The sequence below is a fragment of the Ambystoma mexicanum genome, chromosome 10, assembly GCF_040938575.1.
Source record: "Ambystoma mexicanum isolate Mex_15411 chromosome 10, UKY_AmexF1_1, whole genome shotgun sequence".
Taxonomy (NCBI): domain Eukaryota; kingdom Metazoa; phylum Chordata; class Amphibia; order Caudata; family Ambystomatidae; genus Ambystoma; species Ambystoma mexicanum.
This window is the reverse complement of record NC_090932.1, coordinates 280,191,883-280,204,777: the sequence shown is the minus strand read 5'-3', so window position 1 is coordinate 280,204,777 and position 12,895 is coordinate 280,191,883.

Below are 12,895 nucleotides of genomic sequence, written 5' to 3'. Positions count from 1 at the left end.
TAACATTTATTGATTTCAATATTCACTATATGGTGGTCCAATCTGAAATGTCTATTTTGTATAATCTATTTTGCATCTAAATGCAGCTTCTTTAGGATGTTATATTTCAATGCATCACATGGGCCGTTTTGTTTTCATGCCATCTTCATAATTCACTATTGGACACGTAAGAACATCCGTTGTTCTACTCATTCTAGACTGAGCTCTTATGCCTCCACTATGATGTCTTTCTTGGCAAGAGGTCAAATAAAAGTTGATCATTGATCAGTTTTGTTTTATTACCAGCCATTCCTGGCTTTGGAGCTTTGATACATCCTATGATCTACATTGAGGCCGCAGGTTCTCGAGGTCCATCTCAGCCCCTTCTCCAATCTCTAAATACAGGAGGAGAATGACCCAATAGCCTAATCCCATGGATTACCTTGAATACATTAACAAACCAGGGCCATGAAGAGGCCCAGAATGTCACACGCAGTTTCATCTGAAGGCCATCGTTCCCCAAGGTCATTCCAATTAATTTAAAGAAGATTTGCAATCAAACTGTTTTGTGGTTCTATAGACAAAGATGTTTCTAATGTCAACAACATTTTAGCTAATAAAACTATACAAATGTAATAAATTAAATAAATAAATAGCCACACTAAAACATCATATTTGTTTACCATCTCATTGCATAGACTTATTATGACCATCTGTGTGCTTGTGTTCTGAGGGGCACTACGTGAAAGAATTGCAAATCCAGAGTATTCCTTCGTAACTGGAGTATTTCTCAAACACTGTACATTTGAAGAGAACCAGGAAGCTAACCTGCCATGCTCTGCATCTAAATAATGCAGCCAGGCAATAAACACATCCTATTCTAGCTTCAGTGATTTTTGTACAATCATGAGACTGAAGGCCAATACTGAAAGCCAATCTAAACATACCAAGCTTCTTTTCTCACAACAAAAATGCAGGTTTCACTGAAAAGCAAACACAAAAATAGTGCCCACCACCAACACTGGCAAAAGACATTTGAAATCAATCACAACAAAAAGTAATAACACGAGAAATGAAGAAGAAACCCTGTGTGGTGTCCTACCACCAGTGGACTCCAACAACCAACTCTATATACTAGTCAGCCCAGTGCAGCAAATGCATGCCATCAGGTCACCTACATAGACGAAGAAAGAACCCGGAAGCCACCTGCCAATCCACCAGTTAGCATTGTTGGGCCTCATCATTGAGATGCAGCTGGGGTGCAGTGTCTAACAAGGGGACATGTTCTATATTTTTACCTTTGCTCAATCAGAATAAAACCCTGATCGCTTTAACTCCACAATGCCAAATGGCCAGTTCTATAGAATGGGGCCTCTTCACAAGTATGTATGATTATGTGTTGTTCTCTGTTCAATGTGCCTCCTGGATTGTGCAAGCTACCTTTTGCACATAACCAGTGCAGAACGTTGATTGAGAACCCAGGATGCAAAAGGCAGCGACAGGAGCGGTATGCAGTGGGGAAGGGAAGGGTGGATCAGGGAGGGAGTCAATGGACTGGAGAATGGAGTTGGGGTGGGACAGGAGGGCAGGGTAGGGAGGAAGGAGTGGGGTTCCAGTGGTGTTACTGGGAGAGTGAGGAAGAGGTGGTGGGAGGGTGGTGGGTTGGAGGATTTGTGGGATTTCTGAGAGTGCGGGTGGGAAGGAGAGGTGCAAGGGGGCACACAGAGGGAGAGAGAGAGAGAGAGATATTCCATTTTGGAACTCCCGTTGTGGAACAAACAATACGTAATGGGAGTTTATAAATGGTTACTTTTGAAAGGAGCACATGCAATCGTTTGTGGCAAACCAGAGGGGAAATCTCTATGTGCATGTTTGTCTGGGCCAAGGAACAGGATCAGTCCAGCACTGAAATGCGAGGCGATTCTGCTCTGAACCAGCAGACCTCCACAAACAGCAGAGCCATTATTCTGTCTTGTTGGACACTTGAGTTTCATCTAAAATTAATTGAGTTTTTCACCACAAAGAGAAGCGATACATCTGTGACACCCCCTTACTAACCTAGAATTAAACCCCAAGTGTTTCAAAGCCAAACATGTTGGAGATTTTCTAGTGAGAATGAGCGAGGCCAAATAACCTAGTGCCACCTCATGAGGGTCGGCAGATGCTTTTTAGCTCCCTGTGCAATGCCACAGGAGAACCATCCATTTACATATCAGTCTTCGCTCAATTTGCCAAAGCCAGTGTTATGCCTGTTAGAGTGCTGCACAGTCCCAGAGTTCCAGGATAATGGTATGGCCTGGTAGGTTGAGAAGCAGTGCTTGAAATGGACATTGACCATCAGGCTCTCAGTACATGAGTACTGGGACTTGCCAGAAGAAATGCAATGCTTTTAGTGTGAGAGTTCTAACACTTCTCTAGTAGTAAATACACGGTGGGTAGATGTTCTACCTGGATTACTGCATGTGGAATCTTTACAATTTCCATTAATGCACAACATAAATTCGTAACTCCACCCCATTACAAGAATATTGCTGGTACAGTGGTAAAAGAAGCAGATTGGCTGAAATGAAATGCGGCCGGAAATAAATAGGCACTAAGCCCCTCGCCGGGCGGGCATTACCACATCAGGTAATGCCCCAGGGCCCATAGTTACAGTCCCACGGCCCCCATTCCACAGTAAAGATAACCTGAGCAGTCATTAATACTGCGTCCGCCACCCTTACAGCAGCCCCATGCCCTGGCTAGCAGCTGATTGCAGTATCTCATTCACTTCGCAAGGCCTGCCTGACCCTGTCCAACTACCTTGCCTGACCCCTGCATGCCGGGCGCTTTGCGGCACCATAACGAGGCTGAGCCTCGTCTTCCCGCAATATTTGTTTTCAAACATCCGCTGGGAGGCGGATACGCTGGCGGCCATCTACACCTGTTACGCGCTGGAAGGTGTGCCGAGGCCCATCCTCCTTGCAATGAACACTATGAGGTATGCCCACTGACCAACAAATTTGCTCTACAATTATACCCATACCCTCACTTCCGCGCTGAGAGACAGCTGTGGGATACGCCCCAAGGATACTGAACTAACTATGCCCCATGATTAACCTCCACCCTGTGATTGCATTGATTGCTGTACTGCATTTGGCCTGATTACTAGCACCGTGCCCTCCACCCTGTGATTGCATTGACTGCTGTACTGCATTTGCCCTGATTACTAGCACCGTTCCATCCACCCTGTGATTGAATTGATTGCTGTACTGCATCTGCCCTGATTACTAGCACTGTGCCCTCCACCTGGTGATTGCATTGATTGCTGTATTGCATATGTTCCCAAGATACTAGCACCGTGCCTTCTGTGCACACCATGCAGCCCACTAGAAAGATCCTCTACAAGCTTCTTAGCTGCCACCAGCCCACTGCTACCATAGTTTTGCCCCTCGCTCTCTCTCTCACTATACTGGATCCTACTGAAACCCGCTCCATCCACACCTGCCCAGCTTCAAGGCACTTTATCACCCACACTCCCTCCCAATATACCACACCACTCACCTACCCCACCACCCTAGAGCCCTGCTGCCTATACGCTACCAGCACTTATCTTATGCAGAACTCCACCTCCACTACCAGCAGACGCACCAGACTTAGAGCACGAACTCATACACTAGAACATGCAAGCCATCCCTCATCCACCACCTCTAGAAATCTCCGCCTAGGCTCCTGATTCACACACAAATACACTTTGCACCTCAAACTCCCTCACACATCCAGGCCATCCCTACACATCGAATACACCCACCACTTCCCACGCCTCGAGCCTCCACACTACCACCAAAACTACTACCATACCACCTCCTCACATTAAATGTGCCCTCCTCAACGTTAGATCACTCACCGCCCAACGCCCTAGAAATAAATGACCTCCTAGCTAATAACATTGATCTACTAGCCACCACCGAAACATGGCTGCATGAGGCATCGGGCCCTGCCATCGCCCTTGCTCTCCCAGAAGGCTACACCATTCTTAGACAACACAGGCCAACTCGTTTAGGAGGAGGAGTAGCCCTAATATTCAAAGAAACTCTCTCCATCAGATCCATTAGCCACTCATGGCAGAGCAACTCTGATATGCTCTATGTTAAGCTTACACTGTCCCCGAATAGCACCATCAATATACATACACTATATCGCCCCCCTGGTCTCCCATCAGATTTCCAGGGACACCTCACCCACCTACTTAGCAACAACATCAAAGGATCTACCAATACTCTCCTTCTTGGAGACCTGAACCTATGACTTAACGACGCCAAGGACAAAGCTGCTACAACCCTTGCCAAAGAACTCAATGACCAAAGATTCACCCAAAAAATCTCCACCCCAACACACAACAAAGGCCGCACCCTCGACTGGGTCGCAGACCATAATTGTTTCACCACCATCACAGCTAACACAGCACTACCATGGACCGACCACAATTATATTGAATTCATCCTGCCTATCACATTGAGTTTTAAAAAGCCCACACCCACCCCTCCTTCACAAGCTAGAAGCTCCAAAAAACTCATTGCACACAAACTATGCCCGTACCTTAACGTCCCAGCACTTGCCCACCCCTTCTCGGATGATATTCTCTCCAACCCGATCAACGCTATAGCGCTACTAGAAAACAAAAAAGGAAAAAAAACTCTTCACTCAAACTCCTGGTTCACGGAAGGATTACAATCCATGCGCTCTTGTAAGAGAGAAGCATTAAAAAACTGGCAAATCAACCCATGCAATAACACCAAGAATTGCTTCAAATTTATCTCCCACCAATATAAAGATGGCATCTCTAAAGCCAAAGCTAACGCCTTTAACACTCGAATCACGAATGCAAACTCACAATCCAAGGAAATCTTTGCCATATTCAAGGAACTCACCTCCCCTCCCAAATCCCCCGATGAGATCATCAAAGATGAAGCCTGGTGTGCCAGTATTCAAGCGCCCATGCTTAATAAAATTAATCTTCTGCAAAAAAAAATCAGGACCACCACAATGCACTACCCCGTCATACAGGGGACAACCAGCCACAATCCACCCCTTCTCCCAAGACAGCAATATCCTCAAAAACGTAAAACCCTCAATGTGTAAAGGGGACATCTGCCCTCCCAAGCTCATCAAGGAATGTTCTGACAGCCTTGTTCCGCTACTGACAGCCTTCATCAATGCCTCTTTCAGAACCGGCATCATTCCCTCCAGCCTCAAAGAGGCATGGGTCTGCAGCTTCTCAAAAAGCCCACACTAGATCCCACCCAACCTAACAACTAGCGGCCAATAACCACTGTGCCTTTCCTACTCAAGATCCTGGACAAAGCCGCCCATTGCCAAATCCAACAATTCCTTGTAGTCCATTCCATCCTCGGAACTAGACAATCCGGCTTCCATAAAGGACACGGTACGGAAACTGCCGTAGTAGATCTAAAAAAACAGATCACACAAATCATGGATAAAGGAAAACCAGACCTCCTTTTACTCCTAGATCTCTCAGCTGCGTTCGATCTGGTCAACCACAAGACTCTCACTTCACACCTCATCCAATCAGCTAACTTCTCCAAAGAAGCAGAGCTCTGAGTCACCTCCTTCCTGGAGGGTAGGGCCATGAAGGTCTTCTCCAACATTGCCAACGCAGTCCCTACCACCATCCACTGTGGAGTCCCACAGGGCTCTTGCACGGCTCCCACTCTATACAACTTGTTTACAAAGCCTCTCTTCGACAAGCTTGACGCCATGGGTATCGCATACAGCAACTATGCAGATGATACCCAGGTACCCCTACCACTCACTGGAGTAAACCACAAGGACGGCGAAGCACTCCACTCCATCTACACCACCATTCAGGCCCAAAATCATCATACTAGGTCTAAAAACAACCCTAGCCAAACTCGACAAACTATACTCCAACTTCACTATTGATAAAACTATAATCCTTGTGTCTACCTCTGTTAAGACCCTAGGAGTTCACATAGACTCCACACTATACATATCAAAGCAGGTCAGTGCCAACTCCTCTGCCTCAGCTCACACCACCAAACTTATAAATGCAATAAAGCCATACCTCTCCAAACCCAATTGTCTATCTATAGCCAGAGCAACCACTGGAGCAAAACTGGACTATTGTAATGCCCTCCTAGTAGGTACCTCTGCAAAAAACATTATCCAACTCCAAATCACACAGAACCATGCACTAAGAGCAGCAATCAGCATCCCAAAAAGAGACCACATTACCCATGCCAAACAGGAAGCTCACTGGCACCCAGTGAAAGAACACATCACGTTCAAAATCCTCATTCTCACCCACAAATGCCTCACACACACAGCACCCTCATACCTATCTGAGACCATAACTAAATCTACCTCCACTCGACCAGTCTGGACTCTCTACACTAACCAACTACACATCCCTCACATAAACAAAGCCAGAGCCGGAGGGTTAAGCTTCCAATACATAGCCTCCAAGCTATGGAATTCCTTACCTGTTAACATCAGAGCTGAAAATTCTTGCCTTGCTTTCCAGAAAAAGTGAAAAACTACCCTCTTCACCTAATCCCACTCTGTCGCTTCTTTCCCTTCTCTCCTTCTTGCTCTGTTAATAATAATATGCAAACATCAACGTAACTGCAAGTAAGAAAAAATGTCTGTAACCATCGCCACAATGCCTCCCGGCTGCTACACGCTCAACAAATATGAATAAATAAATAAATAAATAAATAAATAAATGACGTGGTAATGCCTCCCCACTGAGGAGCTTATTGCCATTAGTACCCCAACCCGTTAGACGGGGGTACTAATGTTGGTTTTTCTTTTGGTTGCAAGACATGTTGCGTTTCGCAGCCAAAATAAATTAAAAAAGGAAATGGCTGCCACGGACTGGAAAATGTAGTCCATTTTCTCTTTCCTTGGTGGCCATAGTAAACAAACAAAATGGCCTCCATGCAACAGGAGAAGGGACTACATGTAGTCTGAGGTGGTTGGCAGGTGCCCCTTTGAAGAAATTCCTATCCAGTCCCCGCAAGTGCCCTGTGGACTAAAGGGGAACTGGTGGATTGGGGAAGAGTTGATACCGAAGGCCTCAAGCTGAATAACAGATGTAAGTAGAAACATCCAGAATGGCAAATAAAAGGGGAGGGGCTATATTGCATGTATATAGTGGGAGAGCGTAACAAGATTTGTTAGGGAAAAGGAGATACCTCGATAGCTTTCGATAAATTTCCTCAAGGAGGAAGAAGGGACTGCATCACACTCAGGAACAGAGTATTATTTATGGGATTCCTGCGGCTACAGCCAAGGAAGTGTGTGCAACACACTCCTAAATGAAGTAAAATAGAGATCAGATATGTCTATAAGGAAAATAGGACAATATGATAGTAGAAAAAGTATGCACACGTGTTTTGGGGGATTTTGAAAAATATCAGTGTAAAAAATATATTGATGTGTTTTGCATTGTGGATGATGAAATAAGTTGAAAGTTAAAAAATTATAAGAAAAATAGTGATACAAATCACCACATTTTAGGCCCTAGAAAAGCAAGCAATTGGTGCCAATCAAACCTGCAAGCGATAATATTTGGAAAAAATAAGAGAAAAAAAGAGATTCTTAAAATTATCAAATTAATAACAGGATAATACAAATTGAAAAAAATGATAAATGAAGAGATAAACATGTATATTGTTCTATAAGTTTGCTAATTGTTTTGAAGAAATTGGGTTATTGGAGATGGGTGATGACTGATGGTGCTGGCCAAAGTAATTGGTGAAGTATGATTAATTAAATAAATATATAAACGAAACACCTGGTAAGTATTGACAGTTAAACGTGACTTGTCATCATGGGGGACACTCCGTTTTTACATCTATGCAGAACATTACCAAGATATGCACCTAAAATCAGGAAGAACCACGCAAGTGGGTGAAGGGCACGACTAATAAAGCACTTATGCCGTGGCCTCAAGAAGGTTCATCATTAAAAGCAGTGCAGCGAAACATGATGACATATTTGCATGGTACATACACATGGAAGAAGCTACAGAAAAGTTTAGCTGTTTTATAACTCTGGAAGACCTACCAGAGCGAGAAAGAAGACCCACCAGAGAAGGAGTGGATGCTTAATCAGCATAAAGAAGAGGACGTAATGCCCTCACATCCTCTTTGTTCTTCTAAGAATGACAGTATGATGGAAGACAGACAGCGGATTTATCCTCTAAAGAAATTAAAATCAATGGCAGGGTATATTAATCCAACATTTGCACCTTCCGCTTGTAATAGCAAAGACAGTATGGAAGAAAGTAAGAAAAAGGAACGTAAATGTATGTCTACACGTGACGAACATAAACAACATGATGATAAAAAGGACAGACAGCCAGAAATAGAAGAAGACAGAAGACAAAAAAGAGAGAAAGACAATGCAACTGTAATAACAAAAGTAGAGAACAAGTGGATGGGAGGACAGATACTGCTTAAATTAAATAGAAAGGGCATTGACGATGTTAAAGAAAGAGAAGAAAGGGAAGAAAGAGAAAAGATGAAAAAAGAACAAGAAAGTGCATACAAGGAGGAGAAAAAAGAGAAAGGAAGAACAGAGAAGGTATTAAGAACAGAAAAAAGAGAGAGAATAGAAGAGAAGAAATTTGAAGAAATAGAAGCCCAAAGAATGAAAGAACATAGGTTGCAAAGAAGGCAAGAAGAAGAAGAGAACAGGGAGATGAGGAGAATAGAAGACAAAATGAGAAAGAGTAGGGGACGAAGAGATGACAAAATAGATCATATTGTTAACAGACATGGAATGATGAGCATGAGGCAGAAGGCATAGGGAAGGCATTGGGGATCTATATAGATAAATGAGAGAGTAGAGTGGCTACGAGGCTATAGGGAGCATCGCAGGATCTCCACCGAAGGAAACAGGAAATAGAGCAGATAATACATTGATGGACGAGCATAGAATGCTGTCCCTAAGTAGACTACATCTTGATGATGAGGAAAGAGATGATAGTCATACCAGTTGGGGTATAATGATATCAGACGAAGAAAGGGAGGAGAACGAGAAAGCACAAAGAGAAGGTGCATGCAGATTTTCAATAGACCCGAATATGGAGAGAGGGGTGAAATGGTCAGATTTAGACAGCCCAAAAGAGAAAATGCAAGAGCCAACACCATATTCTGAGTGACCACCAGTATGATCATGCAGTGCAAGGGATATGTCCCCGCCTTATGTAAGCAGGCTATGGTTGTTGCCAGGAAAAAGACGAACAGGCAAAACTAGCCCCACCTGAAAGATGTGAAGTGAAGGGGGATATGGTTTTGGACCTGGATTTACACAACTCCCATTATTAGACAAAGGGGAAGGACACCCACAATATATTCCATGGCCACAAATGAACAAGGAAAAATTAAAATGTAAATTACCTAGTTTGACTGCAGGTGCAAGAAAATGGATTTATGCGTTAGGGAGATGACAGCTAGAATGAAGTTAGCAGTGGACGACTAAAAAACGACTACTGGCAGCTATCCCCGAGACGAGAGAGACGTGGGATCAAACAGTGGCACTATTTTATCATAGTTTCTGTGAGGGACTGCCCGAGCCAGTGCAACAGCAGATGATGAAACAGGTAGGGATGGAAGTGAAGCCATGACCAGAAATAAAGTTTACTATCATACACCATTGCCGATTGTTACAAGATAAAATAAGAAAAATAATAAGAAAGCTTAGAACAGAAAGCAGGAGGAAGTGAAGTTAGTGACCACACATGGAGCACAGTCAGTGCAGCAAAGCAATGCAGTGCAACCTATAGATCAGACTGGGTATAACTTTTGGCCAAGAGGTAGAGGGAATGCACCTAGAGGACAAGGAGGATTTCAAAACCCTCAAGGGGGAGGAGGATTTAATGGGGGACAGTCACATCAATGTTAGAATTGTGGGAGAACAGGACATATAGCCAGAACATGCAGATGTAGAGGAGGAGGCATGCAACAGAACTAGCAAACTGTGAGAGGGGGGGGTGGTCTAGCCTCAGCAGTATATAAACAGAACCACAGGAATATTATGCCCAAGATCAAACGCAGTATCAGACAAGCGCACCACAAATACAGCAAGCACAACCAGTGCCACAGCAAATGCATTCGCCACAAGGGCAACCACAGCAAGCACCCATGCAGACACAAAAAACACAAGCACAGCAACCACAGTACACACTGGTGCAGCAAGCAGCAGTGTCAGAATGGAAAGCAATTACAGTAGCCCCACAGGTGCAAAGATGAATGCATTCCCACAATAGAAAGGCCCACAGAGCGACTTGATATGTTCAGTACTATCTGTGACACCAGACCTGCAAGAAGAACCAAGGGGCAGGGATAACGATAGGAGACAAGACATTTTTGTTCCTTGTGGACAAGGGAGTAACTTGTTCCTATACTTGAGATGGAAAATACCCAATGTCTGGCATTGTCATGAATGTGCAGGGATTCCCTGGGGATACAAGTTTGTTTCCTTTTACTGACAAATTACCACATTCTATAGGTGAACATGATGTGTCAATGCCACTATTGTATTCTCCACAGACACCAGTTAACAAATTAGGATTGACATGATAACAAAACTTAACATGATGATATCCTTTCCTTTCAAAGGTATAGTGTGTTCAACTCCAGGGACACGTTACATGAACATGAGAGAAATTATATTAGCCTTTACAGGCCACAAAGCATTACAAGGGGTTCCTTTAGAATCAGAAACAAATTTGTATGGAGTCAATATTTTGTTGACATGGATTCCTGAATTGACAGCGAAAACATTGAGAATACCCGATGAGTTCTTGTTTAGACCCGAAATACCTATAAATGATGAGGGAGGACAGGTCATTCCCACAGAGTTGGAAGCAGCAGTGGTAAATCGAGAAAGGTCAGTTGTTCATGAGAGAGATGATGAGGGGAGAGCATGGAGAACAGTGATAGCCCTTAAGGAAGAATACAGACTGACAGATTTGACAGATGAAGACTTGTTTAGAGATGAATATTCAGATGAAGAATTTGTGTTTTTCATAAGTCTCACTTATTGGATGAAAATTGAGAATAGGGAACTGCCACAGAGAATGGCATTGGTATAAAAGGAACTGTCATTCTTTCAGGAAGACTTAGGGGGTCATTACGAGGTTGGCGGTAGGGGTTTAACGGGGCTGGTAGAGCTGGTGGCCCGTTAAACCCCTACCGCCGCATTACGAGCTTTGCTTGCGGGACCCGCAAAGGGCGCCTGGTAAAACCAGGCGCCCTTAGCGGGTCCCGCTAGCAGACCAGGGAGTTAACAACGGGCCCGTTATTAACGGGCCTATTGTTAGCTCCCTCCCCATTCCCATTGAGCCCTATGGGGGCTCGAATGGGAATGGGGATGTACCAGGTCCGGGTTCCTCGAATGAGGGATTACCGGGTCCTCCAAGGTTGGAATGGCCCGGTAATTCCTCATTTAAGGAACCCGGACCCAGTAAGGGGGTAACCATGCTGCAAATTGCGGCACGGTTACCTCCAACCTTGTAATGACCCCCTTAGAGAAGGTGCCAAGCATCTTTTGGACTAATAATCCATATGATGTGGGTCTATTAAATGGAGCAGGTGCAGTGAATACCAAACTTAAACCAGGAACAATTCTGCCATGTGCAAAACAATATCCTATGGGCCTCATCACGAGTTTGGCGGTAACCCTTAAATGTGGTGGTAACGTGATTACCACTGCATTTGGGGGTCTGCAAAATCACAGGCTTGGTGGATTTTCCCCCAGCTCTGAGCTGGGGTCAAATCCGCAGCGATTTTGCAATTTTTTGGTGCTATTAGCGCTTGTGATAATACCTCCGGCGGTAATATCGGCAAACATTCCCCATTGGGCACAATTGGGAATGGGAAATTCCTGAATGGGCCCAATGGGGAATGGGGACTTACCGTTCCACCAAACCCATGATCCAGTGCTAATAGCACCAGGGGGTTTGGCGGTGGGAATAATAGCCCCGGCGGTAATACCGCTGGGGTTAGAGCCCAACTCGTGATGAGGCCCTATGTCTAGAGAAGCAGATGAAGGCATATTCGAGACCATTTCCAGTTTAATGAAGCAGGGAATATTAGTGCCATCAGACTCCCCATGTAATACGGCTGTGTACTGAAAGGAAGGCATGGTATCAAACCGGGAAGACAGACACAATTGATCACAGTTTAAGAGTGTTTATTGAACTTCAGTGGGTTAGTAGAACGCCTATCTAAACCTAAATCTAATGATGGGAGGAAGCTACGACCATCAAATAATAATAACAAAGTTCGAGTGAAGTCTGTCAAAATAAAAGGGCCTATACTAGTATTCATATTCGCAACCCTTGCTTCTAAATACAAAAAAGTGTGGGATAACAATGTATGCAAAAGAAAAGTGTTAAAGAAGTGATATGTCAGGCTTCTTGGCCACAAGGTAACAGTTCAACACGTAGGCAAAGTCTCTCTCATAATGACAGTCTCTTATTGCAGAGGACCTGATGCAACAAACAAAACACAAAAGTTCCTTTCCTTTGTCAGGGTTTTCACCATCACAAATTCAAAACTGGTCTCCCTCCTTCGGGCTGTGGCGACGGACTCACCTTGTCCGGGCTCAGACCCCTTTCTTACAATGTTCACAAGTAGGTCTACCTCTTTTGGGCTCGGACCATGGATCCCCCTTAGCCAGGCTCAGATCCTCTTTTCCACAATTTTCGCAACTTGATCTCCCTCGTTGAGGCTCAGACCTTGGATCCTCCTCGTCCAAGCTCAGACCCCTTTTGATACCAGAATTGAAGACTTTCAAATGTGCGATGGGCTTTCCTAAAACTGTCGCAGGACTATTTAGATTCACTTCACAAAATGTACACTTCACATCGATCTTCTACTTT